Here is a 24923-nt window from a genome sequence, read left to right on the forward strand (position 1 = left end):
CTGACCCTGCCTCTCCATGGGGCAACACGGGCACCCACTTCCCCGGCTTAGGAAGAAATCTCTCTTCCACTAACTGCGCACCGACCAGGAGACCGGGTAAAATGGCCGCTCCGCTTGTCTTTCTTTGTTTGGGTTTGGCGCGAGTGTTAGCTTGTATTGCCCGGGTTGCCACAGGATCAGATTTTCCTCGGCTTGGATCTCTGAGACACAGCCTGGTTCGGCCGTTTTTGCTGCGGCGGCCTGGATCTATTCACCCCCTTTGCCCGCCTCAGTTTCTATATTCACAGTTACCAGAGAAAGCCGCCCTGTTTAGGTTAGTGAGGAAGGCGGAGCATTTCTTACTCCCTATTTCCTTCGGGGTTTGGTTATATATTTAGCCAATTTTTCATTCAATCATACCTTTGGGTGTATTGCGAAGAATCTGGAAGCTCCAAGTATAGGTTTTTCTGTTTCTGGTTGAAGATCTTGTTGAGTTTTGGGGGAGATTTATCGGTATCGCTTCCTACTCCGCCATTACTCTGACGTCATCCCTGGAAAGAGTTTTTAATAATGAAGCTTAATAGGATAAGTTTTTTTGCTTTTACCTTTTTAGTGGCTTGGGGGCCATAAGTGATCTTCATAATGGGAAACTATGGAGGGAAACACACCAAAGTCAAAGCAAGGCCAGAGTTACAGGAAAACAAACAGCCACTGTCCTAGGTCATCCAGGGCTCTGCGGCCAGCAGTCTGCTGAGAAGTTATCAAGCCCAGTTGAGCAGTTCAGGGCAAAAGTCATTAAAAAATAAAAATAAAAGTACAAGCCCAGTGGGAATATTGAGAAAAGAAACATCCAAATTTTTAAAAAATGTGCCTCCAAGACTCAAGCCATGACAACAGGCCAAAGCAGGGCTCTCTAACCCAGAGCTACAAAGAGGCCATTTATAAAAGCTACTTACGGACTGTATAGAAAGTGTTCTGCTCTTTTCTTCACACAGGCCTGGCTTAGAAGGATAAGGCTTACTTTGAACTCTCTCTAGAAAAAGTCCCCAAATCATAATTGTTTGAGCTCTAGCATATTGGTTTTCAAAGCATTAGTCAACTCAAGAAGCTATTTCTATTTTCTGTGGGTAGTTAGACCAATTATTTTCAATGTGTCTTTCTTGGTATCTTAAGTCAATTTATGTTACAAAACCTTTGGTAAAATAGGTTTCCATGATCAAATAAATTTGACTTCAAGTCAGTGAGTCTTTTTAGAGATTCCCAATGCAGATTAGAATATGGAAAGAAAGCTCTGATTAAAGAAAGCTGTTTCTAACCCAGTGATTTCCAAATGCGTTTGGCCATGGAACCCTTGTTTTTCCAAACCTCTTTTGACATCCCAGTAGTGGGAAATGCTGGTTGAGACATTCCTGAGGCTTCAAGGCCAAGATCAAGGTCCACTTCCCATTGAGATCATCCATTCACTTATGAAATGGACATTTATTTAGTTGGCTTCCACAGGCCTAGATACCAAGACAAATACAAAGTAGAAAGTGCCTAGGTCCCTGTACTCTCCTAGCTGTCAGTGTAATGGGTCAAGTAAACATGTGAACAAATATCAACAATTTTATGTGCTATACCTTCTCTGAATCACATCATTGCTGATAAGCTGTACAACACAATTTAGAACCCCTTATTCACTAAATATTCCCTGTACACTTGTCTGATCTCCTCCCTATATTGTTTATTACTTAAAGGCACAGCTCATGCTTTATACTTGTCAAGAATTCTCTGTGGTACTGAGCATGGAATTGGACATACCATAGGTCATCCAACAAATATTGTTTGACTGATGAAGACTAAATTAGGTGCTTGCTGAGTCCTTTTCAGTTTTGCAGTTTCTAAGGGTCTCTCTCAAATACTAATTCAATCCTATACCTCAAAATTATGGTGAACCACAAAAATATTGACAATTTCATCCACTCTTGTTTTTTGGAGCTGTCTTAATGCAAAGAAGAAATAAAATTAATGTGAGCTCCCCTCCAAATAGGCAAGCCACAGTAAGCTAAAGCAATTTACACTCTGCTTACAGACACAACCGAAGTGTTAAAACTTAGTGATTTGATCTTATCATGGGAGAACAGCCAAGCATCTGATTTTGCATATGGGAGTCCTGAGACTCAAGTGAATGTTTAGCTCTTCATTGTAGAATTTAATACAGATTAGGGTTAGCCACAATTGGTAACACTTGGGGAGCTGTTAATTTCTTGCTGGCAATTTCACTATAAACTCCTTTTATAAATTTCAGATTTCAACTTGGCATTTTCATCCAGATTTTATGCACATTCATTTGATTTACATATACTGAGTGGTTCCTAATTATATGTCCAGTAAACAGCATCTCAGATGCTTTATATCTCTGAGAATTGTTCAGAACCATGAAAACTTAATTTCATAAGTGAACCGAGTGGGGTAAGCTACACTGAGTTCTATTGTGATATGGCAAGCATTCTCAACCTCAGCTCTATTAAGAGTTTGGCTCAGATGACTGTTCCTTGTGGTAGGTGGTCCTGTGCACAATAGGACATTAAGCAGCCTCTGTGGCCTCTACCTACCAGATACTAGTAGCAACCTCCCACCCCGTTATAACACCAAAAATGTCTGCAGACATTGCCAAATGTTCCCTGGGTAGCACTGAGTCAAAATCACTCCTGGTTGAGAACCACTGATGATAAAAGAATTCCTTGTGATTGAAGTCACTTCTAGACTAATGGTAAGTGATTTGTTTCATTTGGTAGATTATCTGTTAGTATGTGCTTATTGTGCATTGAAACTAGAGAATTCCTTTTTTAACCTGTGTGGTGTGCAACAAGTTACCTAGCATCTCAGCATCTCAGATCCCTGGTCTGTCTGAACAGTGTAAGTGAGCAACACACTGAAGTGCCCCTAGTATTCTGCCTGGCAAGTGGCGGGCACGTATTAACTACTAGTGATCCCCTCCTCCTCCTCTTCTCATCGCTCCTCCTACTTCTCTTACCCCCAAACCAGGGGTGAGCACAACCATATAATCTGCACTACAGATAGCTTGGTGGTTTGTTTCCAATATTTTTCCTTTCCATATGACAGATATTCAGAAGCTGACATTATATCCAAACCTTATATGAGCTTTGGGGGATGTAGCCACCAAAGTTAACAATGGATAAAGGAGAATCTGAGTCCTCAACCCTTTGCATTCATGGCCCCAAACTGCCGAATATAGGGAGTGTATCCACAGACATCCAAGCCATTCAGTAGTTTTTTATTCTCTATTCATTATGATAAAACTGTAACTTGAGAAAACAAAGAGGCCACTCGCAGGTTGAGCGGGTCAGCCACCCACACTCACCGAAAGTCATACAGTAAACCTGGTGGCTTAGTCAGCAATACCGGCTGAGCCACCACAGAATGAAGCAGCCCAGGCTAGGCAGCACAGGGTGGACACTAACACGGCAATGGATCTGGTATTGCCCGAAACATGAAGGGTTTACAGAAAGAAAATATGGAAAGGTTTATGGACTTTACTTTGATTATAAAGACATTATAATAACATTAAAAACCACTTGGAAAATGAAGGAGAGGAGGAGACCTCCCAAAGCTCTAACACGCCATACAACTGTTTTCCTTTTATGTATTTACTGCCAGGCCTGGTCCCAGCATATGTGAATTCCCCTTGGTTACAATAATTTCATATGTAGTCCTCTCTAACCTGTTTCCCCATTTCACACCAGATTACAGGCATTTCTCCTTGTTCTTATTGTCTTCACGGGTTTAGTATTTAATGACTAGCGATAAGCTCTTGAAAAGAATTTCCACAAAGTAACTAATTAACTATCCCATCATTGAAAAACACTTGGCTGCTGATATTGCAGTTATAAATTGTTTAGCATAAAAAGAAAGTCATGAGTGTACCTTTTTCCCTTTTAGGATTATTTTATTAGGATAAAGTCTCAAAGTGGGATTAATAGGTAAAATCTAAGGACATTTCAATATAGCTTTAAATATAATATTTTTAGATTATTTTAAAATACATTATTCTGATTATAAAAGCTATTCATGGCTCATTGCAATAATTTAGAAAGTATGAAAAAGTATAAAGAATAAACAAAAATTATCCATAATCCTAACTCCACTAGTGCTAACATTTAGTGAATTTCCTTCCAGTCTTCCGCCCCTTTATGCCTGTCTTTAACATACGCATCTATTTAAAATTAGTTTTATTATATTATCAAGACTAGGCTTCCTAAATGAGCAGTTAGATATGGTACTGCTGTAATGAAGACAGTCAGATGAGTGATTTGAGTTGGCCAACTGCAACGGTCTTGTTAGTATGCCAAGGATGATTGGTTCAGTACACCCACTGCCTCCTTATCACCTACCTGTTAGAGGCCATCTACCTACCCTTCCTGCTAAGAGGACTCTTCGCTACATTCCTATCAGAGGGATCCTGGCTGATCTTATGCAGGGACTCTATGCTAAAGTCAACGTCTAAGAGATCTGGGAAGTGCAGCCAAACTGACCCTCAAAAATTCCTTAGGAAGGCCTCACCTTGGAGACTAACATAACACCTCTCAGTAAGTTTAACCAGGTTTTCCTCCAGTGTGGGAACAGACAGCTCTTTCTTCAGTTGAGCACCAGATGAGGTTGTTGGCTTACAAAGGTGCCATTTGTTTAAAACGTACACATCATCTTTAACACTAAACTCCCATGCAAGCTCACAAAATGAGAGCTCCATGGGTACTGGCACTGATGGAGGCATGGTATATGCAGGTCTCCACCTCACATGAAGAATCATCCTCACTGTTTACACTGTTATCCCTATAATTGGATAGACACAAGTTTAATACTCTTTTATGAAAGACCATGGTAGTTGTTCATCCCAAGTTGAACACGGCTCATGATGGCATTCCATCCCAGTAGGTAGCCCCACCCTTCTGCCTGATAGCCTCATGTTGATAGAAAACCTGCATCTCTCCCATTTCCGCCCATTCGTCCCAATTGTGCCTCCTGGAAAGATGGAGAGCAGCTCTTGCCTTTCTCCCTGCAAAAGCTCTCCAGCATCTGCACCATCCCTTTGTTATTGGGTGGTTTCCAGGGGCTTCGCCTTTCTTGTTCGCTTTTAATATGCACTGGGAAGAGAAGGCATTACTGACCGAGCAGGGAGGTGGCAGGGAGGTGGCAGTGGCATAGACGGAATGACAGAAGCACAGGTCTCTCTGTGGCTCCAGCAGCCTGCACCCCAGATTTATGGATGGCACCTGGTGAGGCAATGATGCAAGCCCAATGTGAAATCCAAGTACATCATTTATCTGTGTTTGGATTTGGCTTGGGTTTTTTTATTCATGACCAAGGATTTGATTAAACAAAGTTTACATTATAACAAACTCCAGCTGGATCGAAGCATGAATGGGAAGCCCCAGTTCCCCCACTGTTGTTTTATTGTCCTTTTCACTTCTTTTCAAGGCATTTTCTCTAAGTCTGGTAATGGTGAGGTCATTCGATCTCATTTATCTTAAGCGCCAGTCTGGCACATCCAGCATGGCGGCTCTGTGATGGAGGACATTTGTGTTGAATGTGTTGTGTACCCTGGGATGTGGCCTGATCCTAACCTATAGAATGAAATCAGCTGAGTCACTCTGCCAAGGCAATGTTATCACTGGGTTTGGGCTCAAATGGACTTTCGCCAGCAAAAGTCATATTTGAATAGACTGTTAATTGAAACATCAGTGGGATTATCTGGTAAGGTTACCAGAAGCCAGTTCAATGAAATCTGGGTTCTTTGGGTGGCTGTTTACTTATAGCTGGAATTTTCCCTCTAGAGAAATCCAGGAATCACATCTCACCAGCACAGGCAGACAAGTGAGTTTGTGATCTGTTCAAGGATTTCTCCCACTTCACTAAAGCTGAGGTCCACACCAACTTCCTGTCTTTTTCTAATCTCTTTTTCTTCCATTTCTGGCTCTCTCTGGCTCCTCTCTTAGGCTGCTCCCTCTCTTCTTGTCTTTGAGTCTTCCTTTTCTCCCTCCCTTTTTTGCCCACCCACTTTTGTCATTTTCTTGCCCTCTCTTGCCTCTCATTTACTGTTCTTGCTCTTTCTCCCACTCCCTCCTCTCTCAATTGCTTTGTACCCTAAGTCCATCCTTCTCACTGCATGTCTTTAGTTTCCCTCAATGATGTATTATTAGATTTCCTAAGGGTGAACCGCGGCTTGCCTAGCTTGTCCCAGTGCCTACAGATGTTGGGCTGGTCTGATTCCATCTGTTCAAGACTCATCCATTCATGCCACAAACTCTCATCAAGCTCCAAGCTGATGGGAAATGAGATAGGTGTTTCCCCCTCTGTCTCTGACCTGGGCTCAGCCTCAGGCTTAGCCCTAATTGGAAGCAGCAGATCCAGCCCCAGAGTCAGGGCCGTCCTCAGTGCCAGCATTACTCAGATCCTCCATGGTGCCTGGTGGGGATGGGCCAAGCCACATAATTCATGGCCAGTGTGTTCCATTCTGATGTATCTGCCAAAGTGTCACTGTTGTCCTGTAGGTCAGTGGTCCCCAACCATTTTTGGGCCAAGGACCGGTTTAATGTCAGAAAATATGTTCACAGACTGGCCTTTAGGGTGGGGCAGATAATGTATCACGTGACAGAGACAAGCATCAAGAGAGAGTCTTAGACGATGCAACAGAGGGAATCTGGTTATTTTTTAAAAATAAAATATTGTTCAGACTTAAATATAAATAAAACAGAAATAAAGTAAGTTATTTATTTTTTCTCTGCGGACTGGTACCAAATGGCCCACGGACCGGTACTGTTCCGCGGCCCGGGTGTTGGGGACCACTGCTGTAGGTGATAGCCAGTGTGTTCTTAGTGAAGAGCCTTCTGATGATTTCCCCTTCCTGCTCACACTGTTCCAGTAAGTTAGAAGAGGCAGTGACCCTGTCTCTTTTAAAGACTTACTGCTGGCAGTAGCTGGGTGGGCTAATGAGACTGCCTGATTATCACCCCAGATCTTAAAGTGAAAACCACCAACCTGCTGTGCACATGACAGCATGACTCCCAATATTAAATTATTCATTCGATTCAATATGGCAAACCAGAATGTCTAGATGTCATATTTTTCATTGCCTGAGACTCTAATTCTTCTAAAAAAAAGACCGTTTTACCTGCCAACAATGAAAACAACTATGGCTGCCTGAAAAATACACTGATGGTAACTCAGCCTCCTCTTCTTTGCCTTTGACTCACTTATGTTGTATGAAGTGCTCTCTGCTGAGAGTGTGAAGGCTGGACAATGGAACCCTGACTAATTCACAGAGTCCTGGGACATAAAGTCAACAACTCACAAACTGAACTTGTGTTTGAATGCACATCCACCGAGGACCCCTGACATCTAATCTGTCTGCATTTCTTCTCAGTGTTTATTACTTATTACTCTCCTCCCATGCCTCAAACCAAAGTCATCGCTGGGTAATTTCTTGTTTTAGAAAGTGACAAACAGAGCAGGCAGAGAAAACACTGTATATTTTGGACTAAAAATAAAATCGTTAGGGTAAGTTCCTATTCTTGGCAACTGGAATTTTAGTCTGGTTCTGATTAAGCTCAACAAAGATATTATATTAGATGTTTTCCTGTAAATGTATGAGTTGGTTTTTGAGTGTATGTCCATGAATGGAAATAATAACAGATCCCACTTGGCTCCATCTGTGTCAGGCATGATCTTCACACCCAAAAGGCCAACTGAGACCCTAGCCAGGTAGCTCAGTTGGTTGGAGCATCATCCCAATAGCCCAGGTGTGTTTCCATCCCCAGTCAGGGCACAGACAAGGACAATCAGTGAGTGCATGAATAAGTGGAACAACAAATCAATGTTTCCCTCTCTCTCTTTTCCCCTCTCTCTAAAATAATAAAGAAAAAAATCTGAACTATTTCAAGAAGGCTTTAAACCCTCCTTCCACCCCAAGATTTAAAAAAAAAATAGCCAACCAACATAGAATTCACCCCAGTTCAGAGTGAGTGGATCTTGTCTTGCCTGTGGGGTTTTTTTTTTTTCATGGTCTCACAATTAAGAGTAAATCTTATCTAGAAAATATGTGAGCTAAATGGAATAGCTACATTCTAGGCAATTATCTTCTGTGCTTACTTTTCTGTCAGAATAGTGGGTCTTTCAAGAATGTTTCTTCGTGGTTACACTATTTCAGTAAGGAGGGGAAGTGGTCTGTGTCCTCCCTCAAGACTGTCAACAAGAAGGGTCTGTGACAGACAAGTGGAGAAGTCAAGGTATAATATAATTAGGAAATCACTACTAGATTCTAAAAAGAAATTAGTAAATACAAAAATAGAAAATATGGAGACCTGAAGATGGCAGTGGAGTAGGTGGATGCACTGACACCCAGCTCTCACCACTAAACTGGAATACAAATCAATTTATGAAAAATCAGCGTGAAAAACCAACTCCGGACTACAAGAACAGCTATCAAAAACCAAGGAGTGAAGAAGCCACAACAAACCTGGTAGGGAGTGGCTGAATCTCCCCTGCTTACAGGAACGGAGAGGGGGGTGAGGCTGAGACCCCAGAGGGGATCTCACTCCAGGGAAAAGAGCAGAAAATACTGCTCACAGCCACTTGCTTGGTGACCAGGGAGCGGGGTGTGTTGAAAAGACCAGCTTATCTCCCAAGTGAAAAGCAGAGAGAGAGGGACAGACTGTGAGGGGCTAAGGAATGCAGGAGATGACCTAAAAAAGCTGACTCATCCATGCTGGAGGCGGCCATAGCTGGGGGAGGGACTGATCCTTCCACAAAACAGTACTGAACTGCTTCCAGATCAGATATCTCCAGACATCTCTCCAGCTCCAATCAGTGCAACAAGACACAGCTGAAAACAAGAAGTGGGGAGGAGGGGCAGTAACTCAGGTCTCCATGAAGATCTGAGACACACCTCCCCCTACTGAAGCTGAGAAAACACCCTGTCCCCAGAGAGAGTAGTTGGTGGAAGAGGCCTTCAGAGTCTCAGGTTACACCCATTGCATTCCTGGATACAGTTTCAAGGAAGCCCCCTGCTGAGATCAGTAAACAAGACTATCAGCTACTAAGAAAACATACAAATCAACACTTCAAAGCTGCCCAAGTCCGAAAATGGATTAAAAATAATAGCTGATACCAACCCAAGAAGACCTAGAAATAACACAATTGAAAACTGGAGGCAGACAACACCAAGCCTAGACTCAACCAACTCTACAAACAAAACACCCAAACACAGACAATGAGAAGACAAAGTAGTGCAATACAAATGAAACCACAAGAGAAATCTTCAGGAGATGAACTGAGTGATATGGAAATAATCAAACTTCCAGATGCAGAGTTCAAAATAATGATTGTAAGGATGCTTAGGGATCTGAGAACAACATTGGATGGTCAGGATGAACACCTAAATAAAGAAATAGCTAGTATAAAAAAGAATCAATCAGAGATGACAAATACAATATCAGAAATAAACACCACAATGGAAGGAATTAAAAACAGGATGGATAGAGCTGAGGATCGAATCAGCGAGTTGGAGGACAACTTGAATGAAGGCAAGAAAACAGAGAAGAAAAAAGAAAAGAGACTCAAAGAGTCTGAGGAAACTCTTAGAGAGCTCTGTGACAACATGAAGAGAAATAACATCCGCATCATAGGGGTTCCTGAAAAAGAAGAAAAAGAATAAGGGATGGAGACTTTGTTCAATCATATCATAGCTGAAAACTTCCCTAAATTGATGCAAGGAATGGTTTTAAAAGTTCAAGAAGCACAGAGAACTACATTAAAGAGAAACCCAAAAAGACCTACACCAAGACACATCATAATTAAAATACCAAAGCTAAGCAATAAAGAGAAAATACTAAAAGCTGCTAGAGAAAAAAAAAAGCCATAACATGCAAAGGAACCCCCATAAAGATGACATCCGACTTCTCAACAGAAACACTTGAGGCCAGAAGGGAATGACAAGAAATATTCAAAGTAATGCAGAACAAGAACCTACAACCAAGACTACTTTATCCAGCAAGGCTATCATTTAAAATCGAAGGAGAAATAAAAAGCTTCCCAGACAAAAAACAACTCAAGGAATTCATTACAACCAAACCAATGCTGCAGGAAATTTTAAGGTGCCTGTTGTAAACAGATCAAAGTGGGAAAAGAATATAGCAAAAAAGGAATACACCTTTAAAGAAGAAAATGGCAATAAACAACTACATATCAATAATAACCTTAAATGTAAATGGATTAAATGATCCAATTAAAAGACATAGGGTAGCTGTGTGGATAAGAAAACAGGACCCGTACATATGCTGTCTACAAGACCTTAGAACAAAAGATGCACACAGATTGAAGGTAAAAGGATGGAGAAAAACATTTCATGCAAATGGAAATGAAAAAAAAGCTGGAGTAGCAATACTTATATCACACAAAATGGACTTTAAAACAAAGGATATAGTAAGAGATAAAGAAGGCCACTACATAATGATAAAGGGAGTAATCCAACAGGAAGATAGAACTATTATAAATATCTATGCACCTAATATAGGAGCACCTAAATATATAAAGCAGACTTTGATGGACAAAAAGGGCGAGATCAACAGCAATACTATAATAGTAGGGGATTTCAATACCCCACTAACATCACTAGATAGATCCTCAAGAAAGAAAATTAACAAAGAAACAGCAGACTTATTGGACACACAAGATCAACTCGATTTAATAGATATCTTCAGAACCTTTCACCCTAAAGCAGCAGACTATACATTCTTTTCAAGTGCTCATGGTACATTCCCTAGGATAGACCACATGTAAGGGCACAAAAGTGGTCTCAACAAATTTAAAAAGATTGAAATCATATCAAGCACTTTCTCCAATCAAAACGGCATGAAACTATAAAGAAATGAACCACAACAGAAAAGCTCAAAAATTCTCAAACACATGGAAACTAAATAGCACATAGTTAAATAATGAATGGATTAAAAATGAGGTCAAAGAAGAAATAAAAAAATTTCTAGAAACGAATGACAATGAGCATACAACAACTCAAAATTTATGGGACACAGCAAAAGCAGTACTGAGAGGAAAGTTCATAGCAATACAGGCACACTTACAGAAGCTAGAAAAAGCTCAAATAAACAACTTAACCCTGCATTTAAAGGAACTAGAAAAAGAACAGCAAGTAAAGCCCAAATGTAGTAGAAGGAAGGAAATAATAAAGATCAGAGCAGAAGTAAATGACATAGATGCTAAAGAAACAATACAGAGGATGAATGAAACTAGGAGCTTGTTCTTTGAAAAGGTAAACAAGATCAATGAACCTTTAACTAGACTCACCAAGAAAAAGAGAGAGGATTCAAATAAATAAAATTAGAAATGAGAGTGGAGAAATAACAACTGACACAACAGGAATACAAAATATTGTGAGAAAATACTATGAAGAACTGTATGCCAAAAAACTAGACAACCTAGATGAAATGGACAAATTCCTTGAAACATGCAATCTTCCAAAAATCAATCTGGAAGAATCAGAAAACTAAAACAGACCGATTACACCAAATGAGATCGAAATAGTTATCAAAAAACTCCCAACAAAGAAAAGTCCGGGGCCTGACGGCTTCACAACTGAATTCTACCAAATATTCAAAGAAGAACTAACTCCTATCATTCTCAAACTATTTCAAAAAATTCAAGAGGAAGGAAGACTTCCAAGCTCCTTTTATGAGGCGAGCATAATTCTGATTCCAAAACCAGGCAAAGACAACACAAAGAAATAAAATTATAGGCTAATATCTCTGATGAATATAGATGCTAAAATCCTCAACAAAATATTAGCAAACTGGATCCAACAATATATGGAAAAAATCATACACCATGATCAAGTGGAATTTATTCTGGGAAGGCAAGACTGGTACAATATTCGTAAATCAATCAATGTGATTCATCACATAAACAAAAAGAAGGAGAAAAACCACATGATAATTTCAATAGATGCAGAAAAAGCACTTGATAAAATCCAGCATCCATTCATGATCAAAACTCTCAGCAAAGTGGGAATACAGGGAACATACCTCAACATGATAAAAGCCATCTATGAGAAACCCACAGCCAACATCATAATCAATTGGCAAAAATTAAAAGCAATCCTTTTAAGATCAGGAACAAGGCAGGGGTGCCCCCTTTCACCACTCTTATTTAACATGGTCCTGGAAGTTCTAGCCACAGCAATCAGAGAAGAAGAAGAAATAAAAGGCATCCAAGTTGGCTGAGTAGTATTCCATAGTATATTTGCAGATGATATGATATTGTATATAGAAAATCCTAAAGTTGCAGTCAAAAAACTACTGGACCTGATAAATGAATTCAGCAAAGTGGCAGGATATAAAATCAATACTCAGAAATCAGAGGCATTTTTATACACCAACAATGAACAGTCAGAAAGAGAAATTATGGAAACAATCCCCTTCACTATTACAATCAAGAAATCAAGGAAGATACAAACAAGTGGAAGCATATACTGTGCTCATGGTTAGGAAGAATAAACATCATTAAAATGTCTATATTACCCAAAGCAGTCTATAAATTCAATGCAATACCAATTAAAGTACCAATGACATACTTCAAAGATATAGATCACATATTCCAAAAATTTATATGGAACCAAAAAGAACACGAATAGCCTCAGGAATCTTAAAAAAGAAGAAGAAAGTGGGAGGTGTCACACTTCCTGATATCAAGTTATACTACAAGGCCATTGTACTCAAAACAGCCTGGTAATGGCATAAGAACAGGCATATAGATCAATGGAACAGAACAGAGAACCCAGAAATAAACCCACAGCTCTATGGAGAACTGATATTTGACAAAGGAGGTAAGGAAATACAATGGAGTAAAGACTGCCTCTTTAACAAATGGTGTTGGGAAAATTGGACAGCTACCTGCAAAAAAATGAAACTAGATCACCAGCTTAAACCACTCACAAAAGTAAACTCAAAATGGATAAAAGACTTAAATGTAAACCGTGAAACCATAAGCATCTTAGAAGAAAACATAGGCAGTAAGCTCTCAGACATCTTTTGGAGCAATATATTTGCTGATTTATCTCCACGGGGAAGTGAAATAAAAGACATAATAAACTAATGGGACTATACCAAACTAAAAAGCTTTTGCACAGCTAAAGACAATAAGAACAGAATAAAAAGACAAACTACACAATGGGAGAACATATTTGACAATACGTCTGATAAGGAGTTAATAACCAAAATTTATAAAGAACTTGTAAATCTCAACACCAGGAATACAAACAATCCAATCAAAAAATGAGAAAAAGAAATGAATAGACACTCCTCCAAAGAGGACATACAGATGGCCAATAGGCATATGAAAAAATGCTCAACATCACTAATCATTAGAGAAATGCAAATTAAAACCACAATGAGATATCACCTCACTCCAGCCAGAATGGCGCTCATCAACAAAACAACACAGAATAAGTACCGGGGAGGATGTGGAGAAAAGGGAATCCTCCTGCACTGCTGGTGGGAATTCAGTCTGGTGCAGACATTGTGGAAAACAGTATGGAGATTCCTCAAAAAATTGAAAATCGAGCTGCCTTTTGACTCAGCTATCCCACTTTTAGGAATATACCCCAAGAACACCATAGAATGGCTCCAAAAGGAGAAATGCACCCCCATGTTTGTGGCAGCATTGTTCACAATAGCAAAGATCTGGAAACAGCCCAAGTGTCCTCAGAGGATGAGTGGATTAAAAAGCTTTGGTACATATATACTATGGAGTACTACTCAGCCATAAGAAATGATGACACCGGATCATTTACAACAACATGGATGGACCTTGATAACATTATACAGAGTGAAATAAGTAAATCAGAAAAAACTAAGAACTACATGAATCCATACATAAATGGGACATAAAAATGAAACTCAGAGACATGAACAAGAATGTGATGGTAACGGGGGTGGAGGGGTGGGGAAAGGGGGGAGGGGGCGAGGAAGGAGAGAAGGGGTGGGGGAGGGGAGGGGCACAAAGAAAACCAGATAGAAGGTGACAGAGACAATTTGACTTTGGGTGAGAGGTATACAGCATAATCAAATGTCAAAATAATTTGGAGATGTTTTCTCTCAACATATGTACCCTGATTTATCAATGTCACTGCATTAAATTTAATAATAAAGAAAAAAAGAATAGAAAATATGCAGAATCTTACCTATACATTATCCATATCACAAGCAGAAATGAGCCCTCAAAAAAAACCCAGAGGACACAGCTGTTGTTTCTCTGCCCATTCAGATTTTGAGCAGTCTAGAGGGGGGTGAAGAGGAGTGGACCTCAGAATGAGAAACTGGGCTCTTTTCCATCCTCCCAGCCCCCAAGCAGGATGATCTTGCACTTCCCCTCTGCATGCCAAGTGAAGTCTTCACCTGTAAAATGGGGATAATAACAGACCTCAGAAAATTTTTAGGAAGCATTTTAAAAGAGATTATATAGAAAGCCCTCAGTATAGTGTCTGGTAATAAATGTTATGGATTATTAGTGGTAGTATAATAATTGTATTCGCTTCTAACCCAGTTTATGCTAAGGAAGTACTTAACATATTTTAATACATTATATTACTTAACATTTAACTTGACACCTGAAATATAGGTAATTCTTTTCTAATCACCACCTCTCAGACTAAAGGAGGAGTGTAAGGGGGATCTCTGGAGGATTCCTGTCCCACCCCTGCCCTTTCTCTTCCCAAGCTCAGACGTCCAGTGTTGCCATACTCACTTTTATGGCCCAGAAAGATGAAGCTCGCCACTCAGTCTGAACAAGTGGCGGAGAAGGAAGCATGCCTCCAGGGATAGCTAGCTGCAAGGCCCTTCCCCTGCTGTGACAGATGGGCCCGGGGCGGGCCTGGCCTTTAACTCCCAGGGAACACCCCTCTGACAAGCGGGACAATTTCTCTAAGTCCTCTGGAAGGGACTCAGTGACCCCCAGGCTTGGCTCTGCTGATGGCTCTGCTGATTCTATTGACAGCCCGAGAGGAGGCCTTGGGGAACAATGATCAGACTTCTCTGACTCCAGAAAGTTCTTGAATCCTTTGGTGGTGGTAGCGATGGTGGTGGTAGAGGTTACTGAAGGTGTGAGTGGTAAGGGTGATGGTAAAAAGGTGCCAGTGGTGATGCTGATGGTGGTCCGGGGTGGTGGTAGGAAGGTGGTGGGGAGGAGGTGGTGGGGGTGGGGGTGGAGGCAGCGATGGGGTGGAGGTCATACAATCAGCCTTGACTTGTATAAATGCTATGATAGAACTGAGAAGTGGGCAGAGAGAGGTGAAACACTTAGATACAAGGACTTACTTAGCATAATGTACAGAGCGTTTGGGAGGACAACATGCGCCTTCCGAGATAATCCCTTTCTTGAGGACATTGCAAGTCAAATTGACATCCTTAGTTAAATATACATTGTTCTACTGGTTGTGATTTGGAGGAGGTTTTGTCTGTTGAAACTTCTTTGATTTGTTTTTAAATTTTTATTTATTGTTGTTTTTTATCCTAAAAACGGGGGAGGTTTGAATCTATATCTTAGGAATTTGGAAACCAAGTCTGTGGAATAAAAAGAAAAGAAGAAACAGTTCAAAAAAAGCTGGGGCTGCATGGCCCGGAGACAGATAGGTGGGCAGGATGCAGAGGAAGCTGGGAGCCCTGCCCACAGTGAACCAGTCTGGAATAAGCAGAGCCTGAAAAGAACCAAGGTCAATGCATGATTACACGGGGTGGGCGGGTGCCCTGGCTGAGACAGACATGAGAGCAGGAGACAGCCTGGTGGCTTGTGGCCCGGAGGGAGCTGGAGTGGTCAGTCAAGCCCCCTCCTCCCTGGGGCAAAGGGTGACACTCTAGACCACACAATGGGATGAGTCCCTGGACGGCCTTGGAGGTGCAGCTCCCTTCATAGCCTGGTGCCAGCAGTTCACCAGGCCTGGTGGCTGATTCACAAAGGAAGGACTGAGATGCCAACAAATGGTTTTCATTATCATCACCTAGCCTCCGCCCTCGTCTGAATGTGTGTACTCTGCTTTTTTTCTTGCCTTTTTTCATCTTTTCCTGGGTTATAACTAAACAATGAGGTGATTGCCATCCCAGTGGATTGCACAACATCACCAGCGGCTGAGTTGGAGCAGAGCTTCCTCCAAAGAAATTCTAGACAAGAAAAATAAGCAAGCTGGAAACGAGGAGGAGTTGGTTTGGCATAACACCTGTGTGTGCTTTTCAGCACTGGATGAAGGTGGGGTAAGGGTCTACTGAGCGTTAGGAGACAGGCTTCCTCAGCAGTGCACCTGTCAGCACACCTATGGGCACCCTCGTCCAGTGAAACGCAACATTGCCAACATGACAGGGAGGCTCAGCCGATTATCCAGGAATATAAAGTAGGGCCACTCGTTATTTCCCGATCTAATAGGAAACAAGGATTCCTTTGAATCAACTGTGCAGCTGTGTGAAGAGTTTTCAGTTTTGTTCAGTAAACATTCACTAAGTGCCTTATCCAGGACAGCCCCACGGATAGAAAAACCCCTAAAACTTCAAGAAGTCAGCCATCCTGCAGGTGTCTCAACGTGTCCCAGATCCCAGGGTCTTTGAGCATAAATTTGACCATGAGGACACCTTCCTGTTTGTTTTTTTTTTGTTGTTGTTGTTGTGTTTTTTTTTGTAGTATTTTTCTGAAGCTGGAAACGGAGAGAGACAGTCAGACAGACTCCCGCATGCGCCCGACCGGGATCCACCTGGCATGCCCACCAGGGGGCGATGCTCTGCCCCTCTGGGGCGTTGCTCTGTTGTGACCAGAGCCACTCTAGTGCCTGGGGCAGAGGCCAAGGAGCCATCCCCAGCGCCCGGGCCATCTTCGCTCCAATGGAGCCTCACTGCGGGAGGGGAAGAGAGAGACAGAGAAGAAGGAGAGGGGGAGGGGTGGAGAAGCAGATGGGCGCTTCTCCTGTGTGCCCTGGCTGGGAATCGAACCTGGGACTTCTGCACGCCAGGCCGACGCTCTACCACTGAGCCAACTGGCCAGGGCCACTTTCCTGTTATATTCCCCTTGGAAGGCAGCAATGACCCTATGCCAAGATGCTGTTAATTCTGTAAAGTTTATGTATTACCCAAAAAACACTGCGCTCCTCGAACTAGAGTTAAGAGTGAGAGAACTTCTGTCTGACTGTGACATGGCTAAGAAAATGGATTATTTCAAAAGCAAGTGTTTCAGTTCCTTACTCAGCATCTTGGTTGGCAACTGATTGCAGATAATTGCCCTGCAGCTGCAGACTGAGCCTTCTGCACTTGTTCAGATGGGGCCACTGAGCATGTGCAGGGCCAGTCATTGCAAACATGATTGGGACACAAAGCAGAATTTCTTCCTGCCAGAGACAGCCAGACGGAAACACGGGATGGACACAGACTTCACTTTCTGTTCAGCACCCAACCTGCCAGTAACTCTCTGCCTGATTATAGCTGACTGTCTTTAATGATATTAATAAGAATAGCTAATCTTTATGTAGCACCAACAAGGTGCCAGGCTCTGGGCTAAATGCTTATTCTGTTTAATCCAGTGTGGAAGGTATAATCATTCTAATGTTTGAGTAGAGACATTGAGGCACAGAGAGGTTAAGTCACTTGTTAAATGTCACCCAGCTAAAAACTAGAAGAGCTGGGATACAAACAGCCCTAGGCCTCAGGGCCTCAGTCCCCCATCTGTCAAGAGAGACAGCTAAACTGCCGAGTCATCAGTGGTCTTTTCTTTACAGCTCTAGCATATAATTATGTAAAGTAACAACTGAGATTCTAAAGTTAATTTGTTTCTGTTTCTCTGAATCTTGAACATCTAAACATACATTTACATAAATGGCTGGTTTCTCTCTCTCTCTCTCTCTCTCTCTCTCTCTCTCTGTGTGTGTGTGTGTGTGTGTGTGTGTTGATCATCTTTGAATATCTAATTACCCACCGGAGACAGATGCACTCTGTGGGCCTCCTGTTAGTTCTGGAGTGAACTCCCCCCAGTGCAGAGTTTGTCTTTTGCTCAAGTCATGGTCAAGTAAAAACGAAAGGACAAACACTAGAAGATTGGGAATGTTCTGAAATATAATTATATGAGACTCAAGTGACTTTAGAAGGGACAGCAGATTTTCACCTCCCGATCTTTCCTCCTGAGATAAAAAAAAAAAAAAAATAACTGGATGAAGCTCCTCAAAAGAAGCTTAAAGATGCCCATCAAACAGCCTTCGTGACAGGTAACCACCCTGGTGGCTTTCTGGCACTCCCCATCAGGCATGGATGTTGCTGTGTGGCAGGAGCCCACTGGGGACTGGGATAGTTTTAGGTCCATACACAAAAAGTCGCTGAAACAGCACAAAGTACCTGAGAGACACAGAGTCAATTCTTCATTTTCAGCTCTTATCTTAGCTTCGGGTTCCCCAGGATTCGCCTGCACTGCATGCTTGGGCACAGCTGGGCTTAGTTATCTCTTTGATGCCTTGAGTCAGATTTTCTGGGTGTGAAGTCAGCAGACAAGACAGGAAATATCAGCAGAGAAGAACAAGGGAGCAAGAGACACGATGGCAGCTGTTACTGTAGAGCGGGGTGGAGTCAGATGACTCGGTATCCCCCCGGGTGTTGGGTGCTGGCAGCCTGTGATTGTTTCCTCAGATGCAGGCTGGTTGCAGTACACCCGTTTTTGCAGTGACACTGACATCCAGCTGCTCAAGCAGAAATGGCCTCACCTCATGGACAATTGAACAAGAAAGGGTGGCACTTGACTGAGACACTTATATTCAAGTCCCATAGCTTGTCCCTCAATCCTCTTTAATTGAAGGATGGACTGTTTGCCTTTTTTAAAACCTCAGAACATTGTGTGTCTGTTACACCAGAATTTCTCCTGGCCTTTTTCAGGGCTGTGAATCTTTAGCTGGTCTGACTTTCTTCAATTACATCTGAATTGCATTATAGATTTATATGTTGTAATATTACTTGACCTATTGCTTGGAAAACATACCACACACTGAGACGAAAAGGTTAGTTTGAGAAGAGCCGAGGACATTTAATCCTATAAAACAAATAGAATAAGGGGCTTGGATCTGAGTTCACATTCATTGGCAATGTTTTGTTTTCATTCATGAACATATCCCATCCCAGGTGGTCACCCAAGTTCTGCAGTGGGCTGGAGGCCACCATAGGTGCCAGTATTATTGGAAATAAACTTAGACTCTGGCCAACCTGAGAGTCCCCTCTTGCATTCCCCCAATCCTACTGTCTTTCTGCTCTTAGCCCCAAATGTGGGAATAGCAGGCAAGGAGAGGCCAGACACAGAGCTGAAATGGATCTTTCTCTTGTGGTTGAAGGACCAGCCAGTTGGAACCAAGATATTTTCTTAGGGTTGCAGAAAAGTTTGAAAAACTACTGGATTGTTTTTGACACTCACATGTAGGCTGGAAATATATTACTAGAATTTCCTAAGCTGATGGGCTCCACAACTGGTATTTAGCAGGATAGTCTTGCAAAAGTACTTTGCTCTCAACTCCACAGTGGAGGGGTCGCTGTGTGTTTGTTGTCTTACCTTAGCACATTAATATTGTGATCGCCCACACTGTGAAACCTTGCTGTGGCGCTGGCATTGCACAGCTCAGGAGTCCTGCCTGGTAAATGCCACGCAGACTGTGGGCCACCACACACACCAGAATGCCATGTTCCGAGCGAATGCTTTTTGATTCTGAAGCTCAAGGTAACCAAGAACAATGCTCTCTTCCGTGAGCTGCCTGCCTCTCTGGGGGATGCTGGAAAGGGTTTTGTAATTTATCCTCAACTCTCTGAGAAAGCCATAGGACCATTTTTTTTTCAGGAGGTTGGGGAAGGCCCTTTAGAATGGTCAGCATTAAAACTTCCAGTGACAAAGAATAGTAGCTCTGCTAAACCTTAATGTCTTCCTGAGCCCTAGGTGCCAGACGTACGGTTTTCCAACTGGATGTGCCAAAACCACGAAATAGTTAAAACACATCAAATCATCTCAAAACAGCCAAAATTGAATTTTTTCCCTGAAAGAGAGCTCCTACTCAGCAAATCTCACAGTTATAATCCATAATAGAAAAACTTATGATTAGTCTAAAAAATTAGGAAAACAGACTCATAAAGCAAAAGTCTCCAAACATTTTTCCTTGTGTATCTAGGCTTAGACTAGGAACTAATGGAGAGAGCAGAGAATTAACTGGAATAGTTAGAGTAATGAACATCATAGCAACAGAACCAACAATTATTGTGATGCCTTCAACAACGTGTTCTCAAGCTCAACATTGCTAGTGAGTTTTCCCAACTCACAAAAATCTAGCAGGTAGAAGCTGGGAGCAAGGAGGCCACCCTTCACTACTGCTCTAACATCTTTGATGTGGTGTAAGCTGCTCTCGGGACCAGCCATTGCTTCTAAGCTCACGTGAAGAGTCATCCAAGAGACGACTTCAGGTCATGCATCCCAAATCTTTGGTATTAAAAATGTCAGCCAATGAGAGGGAAAATGGCGACAGAGTAGGCAGACGTTACAACCCCCACTCCCAGAACCAAAGTGGGTTATAACTTAACTTAAGAACAATCATCTTGAAAAACCAAATTTGGACTAAACTAAGAGGAATCTATAACCAAGCATCACCAAAGGAACCACACTGAGTTGGTAGGAAAGGTGGAGATGCGTGGAAAGGGCTGCCCCCCTCTCACGAGCGAGAGGCTGCCCAGAGGGTCTCTTGCGGTGGGGGTGGGGTGGGTGGGTGGGGGTGGAGTTCCTGAGAATTGTGGACCCCCAACCCTAGAACCAGAGCCCCAGCCTGGAGCCCCAGAGACTAGAGGAGGCTTACAGATAGTAGTTAGCTGAAAGAAAAATGTCAGCCAATAATCCTTGGGCTTAATAATAAACTGATTATAGCTCCAGCCCAGTGAACATTTGCAGGGAGTGAAAAGAAAACCTTCCAATTCACAAAAGTCATTACATCTAGACAATGTGTGTGTGTGGGGGGGGGGCATGTGGCCAGGGGAGACAGAAATAGTATTCCCCAGAGAGTCTGCAAGCTATGTTCTTACATCTTATTGCTGTGTAGTGACCACATTCGCACTTTACATTTGCTAAGTTATGTTAATTTCTTGATAACTAGGAGCTCATTAGGGCCAATGTGAACATCCTGTTCATCCTGTACAGCCTTGGCTTTACCTTGGGGTCCACTTGGGAGCTTTACAAAATACTGAGACCCAGATAGCTCTCCAGACCAGTTAAATGAGAATCTCTGGCAGTGGGAAGGTGTAAGGAGCTCACAAAGCTCCCCAGGTGATATCAGTGTGTGGCCGAGGTTGAGAGCCACTGCTATGGAGGGTTTGGGGGTGGAGGAGGGCAGCAGAGAGTGGGACCCAGGAGGTAGATGCTTCCACGGAGTTTGAGCATGGAGGACTTTGGAGGATGCTGATTGAAGTTAGTAGGCTGCCGTAGCTGCAGCTGATGCCCTTCCCTCCTGATAAACTACCTTAAACTATATGTTAATTGGATTTTGAACAATTTGCCATTAATCTAAGCTTCTTGGCTGAAATTGACCAAAACATCACTGAAGCCTTAAGAAAGTAAAGGGACTGCAACAGAGAGGGCCAAACCAGCAGGCTTGCCCTCCGGGGCCAGGGTCTGCCAAGCAACCTCTGGCTCGGGCTGACTCAAGGCTGGTTGGTCAGGGGTCTGGGGTTGTGGGTTCTGGGAGCATGGTCAAGACATCATGTGGAAGGTCACGGTCTAGCAGGCAGTGCTCTGCTATAGACTGACTTTAGGTTGGCACTGTCTCTTGACCCTAGATCCCTCAGTAGGAGGAGGGCCAGAGTGGGGGCCTCCAAGTAGTGGTTCTCAAGCTTAGATGTGCAACAGAATTACCTGCAGGGATAGAACACAGACTGCTAGGTCTATGGGGAGCCCAAGAATTTGCATCTCTAACAAGTTCCGAGATCTCAGTCATACTCCTATATACCACACTTTGAGAATCACTGCATTAAATAAAGCATGAGACCCAGGACAGGACAGGGTTACTGGGTCCACAGGAGGCACACCAGACTTCAGTAGTATTCCTTCATGCTCCACAGGAAGGAATAGCACGTGTTCCCAAGATGAACTAGGGTTTATTTTCATGCATGCATAACAGTGTGAAAGCCATCTGATCAAGTGATTACTTCATGAGAACAAACAGGGCTTTAAAAATAGATATGCATCTTGGTTGTTTGTTCCTAATATTTTTGCATTAGAAAATGGTAATATTTAAATTAGATTTCAATTTAGAGCCCCAACCTTTACTAACAGGAGACTGAAAACAGTGACAGTAATATCTGTGAAAATCACTTAGTGTTTTAGTATTCTGGACTGTGGGTTGTTCTCTCCACCTCTGCCTACACTGAACAGGAGAAGGCCAAAGGCATGGGAGATGCCAGACAGGGTCTCAGATATAGCAGTCGGGCATCTAGATGTGTTAGCAGAGGATCCTAGCCCAGAGGATGTAGACAGAGGGGCAGGGAGCTTTTTGTGGTTGTTGTACAGCTGGTCTCCGAGAAGGCAGTTTTGCTTAGAGGCTGCAGAGGCATTTTTTAATTTAGATTGTACTTCTCTCTTCTTCTAATCAACTAGATTGAAGGCCATTTTGGCTTATAGTGCAGTTCCCAGAATATTTCTAGAGAGAGTCACTCTTATTCTCCTAGTGTTCAGTAGATTAAAAGTGGAGGCTTTTTGTTTCACAGAGGAAGTTAGAGTCAGTGGGCATGCCACAGCAGCGAGCCTATAAGCTCATGGGCACCTACTGCTGTAAGGCCCATCATATACTCCTTTCATCACCCCCTCCAAGCCCTCTACTGAGTCATGTTGGACCTCTTGACAGTTCTTGAACTCTGAGGCTCTGTGATGGCTTTCTTCCCTTCTTCCCTGATGAACTCCTATTCCTCCTTAAGAACCCTGTTTTATGAACCTAAGCCCTCCTTCCATATCATGCCCAATCCACAGCATGTTTATCACATCGTGCTGTGCTTGTCCCTGTGCTTGTCTTTCCTCACCTCTAGACTATTTGCTCTTGGAAGCTAAGTGTCTTATTCTTCACATCCCTAGGACCTACAGTAGCTGGTATAGTGCTTGCAAGGTTAGTGTTTAATTAACAAAATAAATGAATTTCAGTGTTTGAATGGGAGAAAGCATTCTTGAAAGTACCCAGTGGGGATGTGGACTGGAAAACATTAACGCGCATAGAGTCACAGACGGTCAGAGCTGGAGGGGACCTTCACTATCAGCTGTGGCAGAACTTTGTGCTATGAAGGAGGAAGCTCAGAAATACTTAAAGATACTGAGTGACCTACACAAGAATGAGAGTGAACCGGACCAGGATGAAGCACTTTGGGTTCCTGGCTGGGATTAGTCAGGTTTGGTCCAACACAGAGATGAAGAGTTTGTGGTGTAGCTCAGTTCCTCTTTCCCATAAGTGATGAAACCAGACCCATGATGCCTGCCTCTTACCCAATACAGAGAGTGACCTACTGCTAGAGTGTCTGGGCAAGTGTTCATCTCCAGGCCTCAACCCCAATTGAGCAAAAAGGTTTTCCTGGTACTTCAGAAACAAAAAGGATATTTTGAGCAAAATGGGTAAGGAAGAGAAATGGAAATACCCTGGTTCTTAATTTCATGATGTCTAGCAGCAGGAGAACCATGCCAGGAGCCCTTTCTACCTCCCTGTCTTCTGGCTCCTCTATGTGAGGGACTTGGGGCCACAGTGCTTTCACTAATATTTGCTTCTGCAACACAAAATGAGAGGGGGTCAAAGGAAGGTAACTGGTGTGGTCCACATTAGAAAAGAAAACATGATGGAGAAAAAGGTTTGGGGTTGGAAAGGGAATATAGACAGGAAGGATAACAGTGTCATACTAGAATTTTCTCCTTTGGGGAGTTACTCCGTCCTACAAGTTCTGCAATAGACACAATTGTTTATTCACTTATTCATTCATAAAAAAAAAATATCATGTAACTTTCCTGTTTAAGTCCTTCCACTCCCTTTCCATTTCCCTTAGGATAAAACCATAGTTACCAGCTATATCCCTGGAGATCTGGTTCCTTCTGCCTGTCTAACTCATTTCCTATGACTCTTCCCTATACATTCAGCAACTTTGACTTATTTCTACCTCAGGGCCTTTGCACTTGCTATTCCTTTTTTCAGAAATGCTCTCTCCCTTATTCTTTCTCTCTTTCAGATCTTAACTTGAAGGCCACTTCCTCAGAGAACCCTTCACTGAGTGTCCTGTCTACAGTAACCCCTCACTGTACCCCACTTATTTCCTTCATGGCATATGAAGAATCTGAAGATTATCTTGCTTATTTATACAAGACTATAAACTCCACAGAGCAGAGACATTGTTTTATTCACTTCTATGTCCCCAGCACTTAAAATAATGCTTGGCATATAGTAAGTACTTAGGAAATATGGTTGAATAAATGAATGAAATGCCACTTATTGATTTATGAGGTTTATACAAGTGAGAAAATAGAAACCTTCCATTGCTTCTAGAAACTACAACTTACAACTGAGTAGAGTTTTGTTTTATTTTTTTTCTCATTGTATGATCTCCAAAGTTTCTGACTCCTATAATTGACTTTTGGCATTGTCTTCAAGATTCCCGTCTGCGTCCTGTAAGAGCTCTCTGTTATCCGTCAAGTGGTCATCAAAGCACCAATTTATTCTCAATTTTCAAGACTTTTCCTCAGTATCAGTTCTCTTAGACTGATCCAGAGTTGGGTCTTCTACATCTGCATGTTTGTAATGTACAGAATACTACCCATTTTGATGCTGGATGAGGGTCCGTAGGGGCAGGACTCTGGTGTGGGACTGGAAGTACCTCCACTGG

General features: G+C 42.4%; 1 protein-coding gene across 2 annotated transcripts in view; it reads left to right on the top strand.

Moving 5' to 3' along the window:
• The window catches only part of NGF (nerve growth factor), a 71413-nt gene that overhangs the window by 37321 nt on the left and 9169 nt on the right, over positions 1 to 24923 (top strand). The window lies entirely within an intron of this gene.

Source organism: Saccopteryx bilineata, chromosome 3 (assembly GCF_036850765.1).
Source record: "Saccopteryx bilineata isolate mSacBil1 chromosome 3, mSacBil1_pri_phased_curated, whole genome shotgun sequence".
Classification (NCBI taxonomy): Eukaryota; Metazoa; Chordata; class Mammalia; order Chiroptera; family Emballonuridae; genus Saccopteryx; species Saccopteryx bilineata.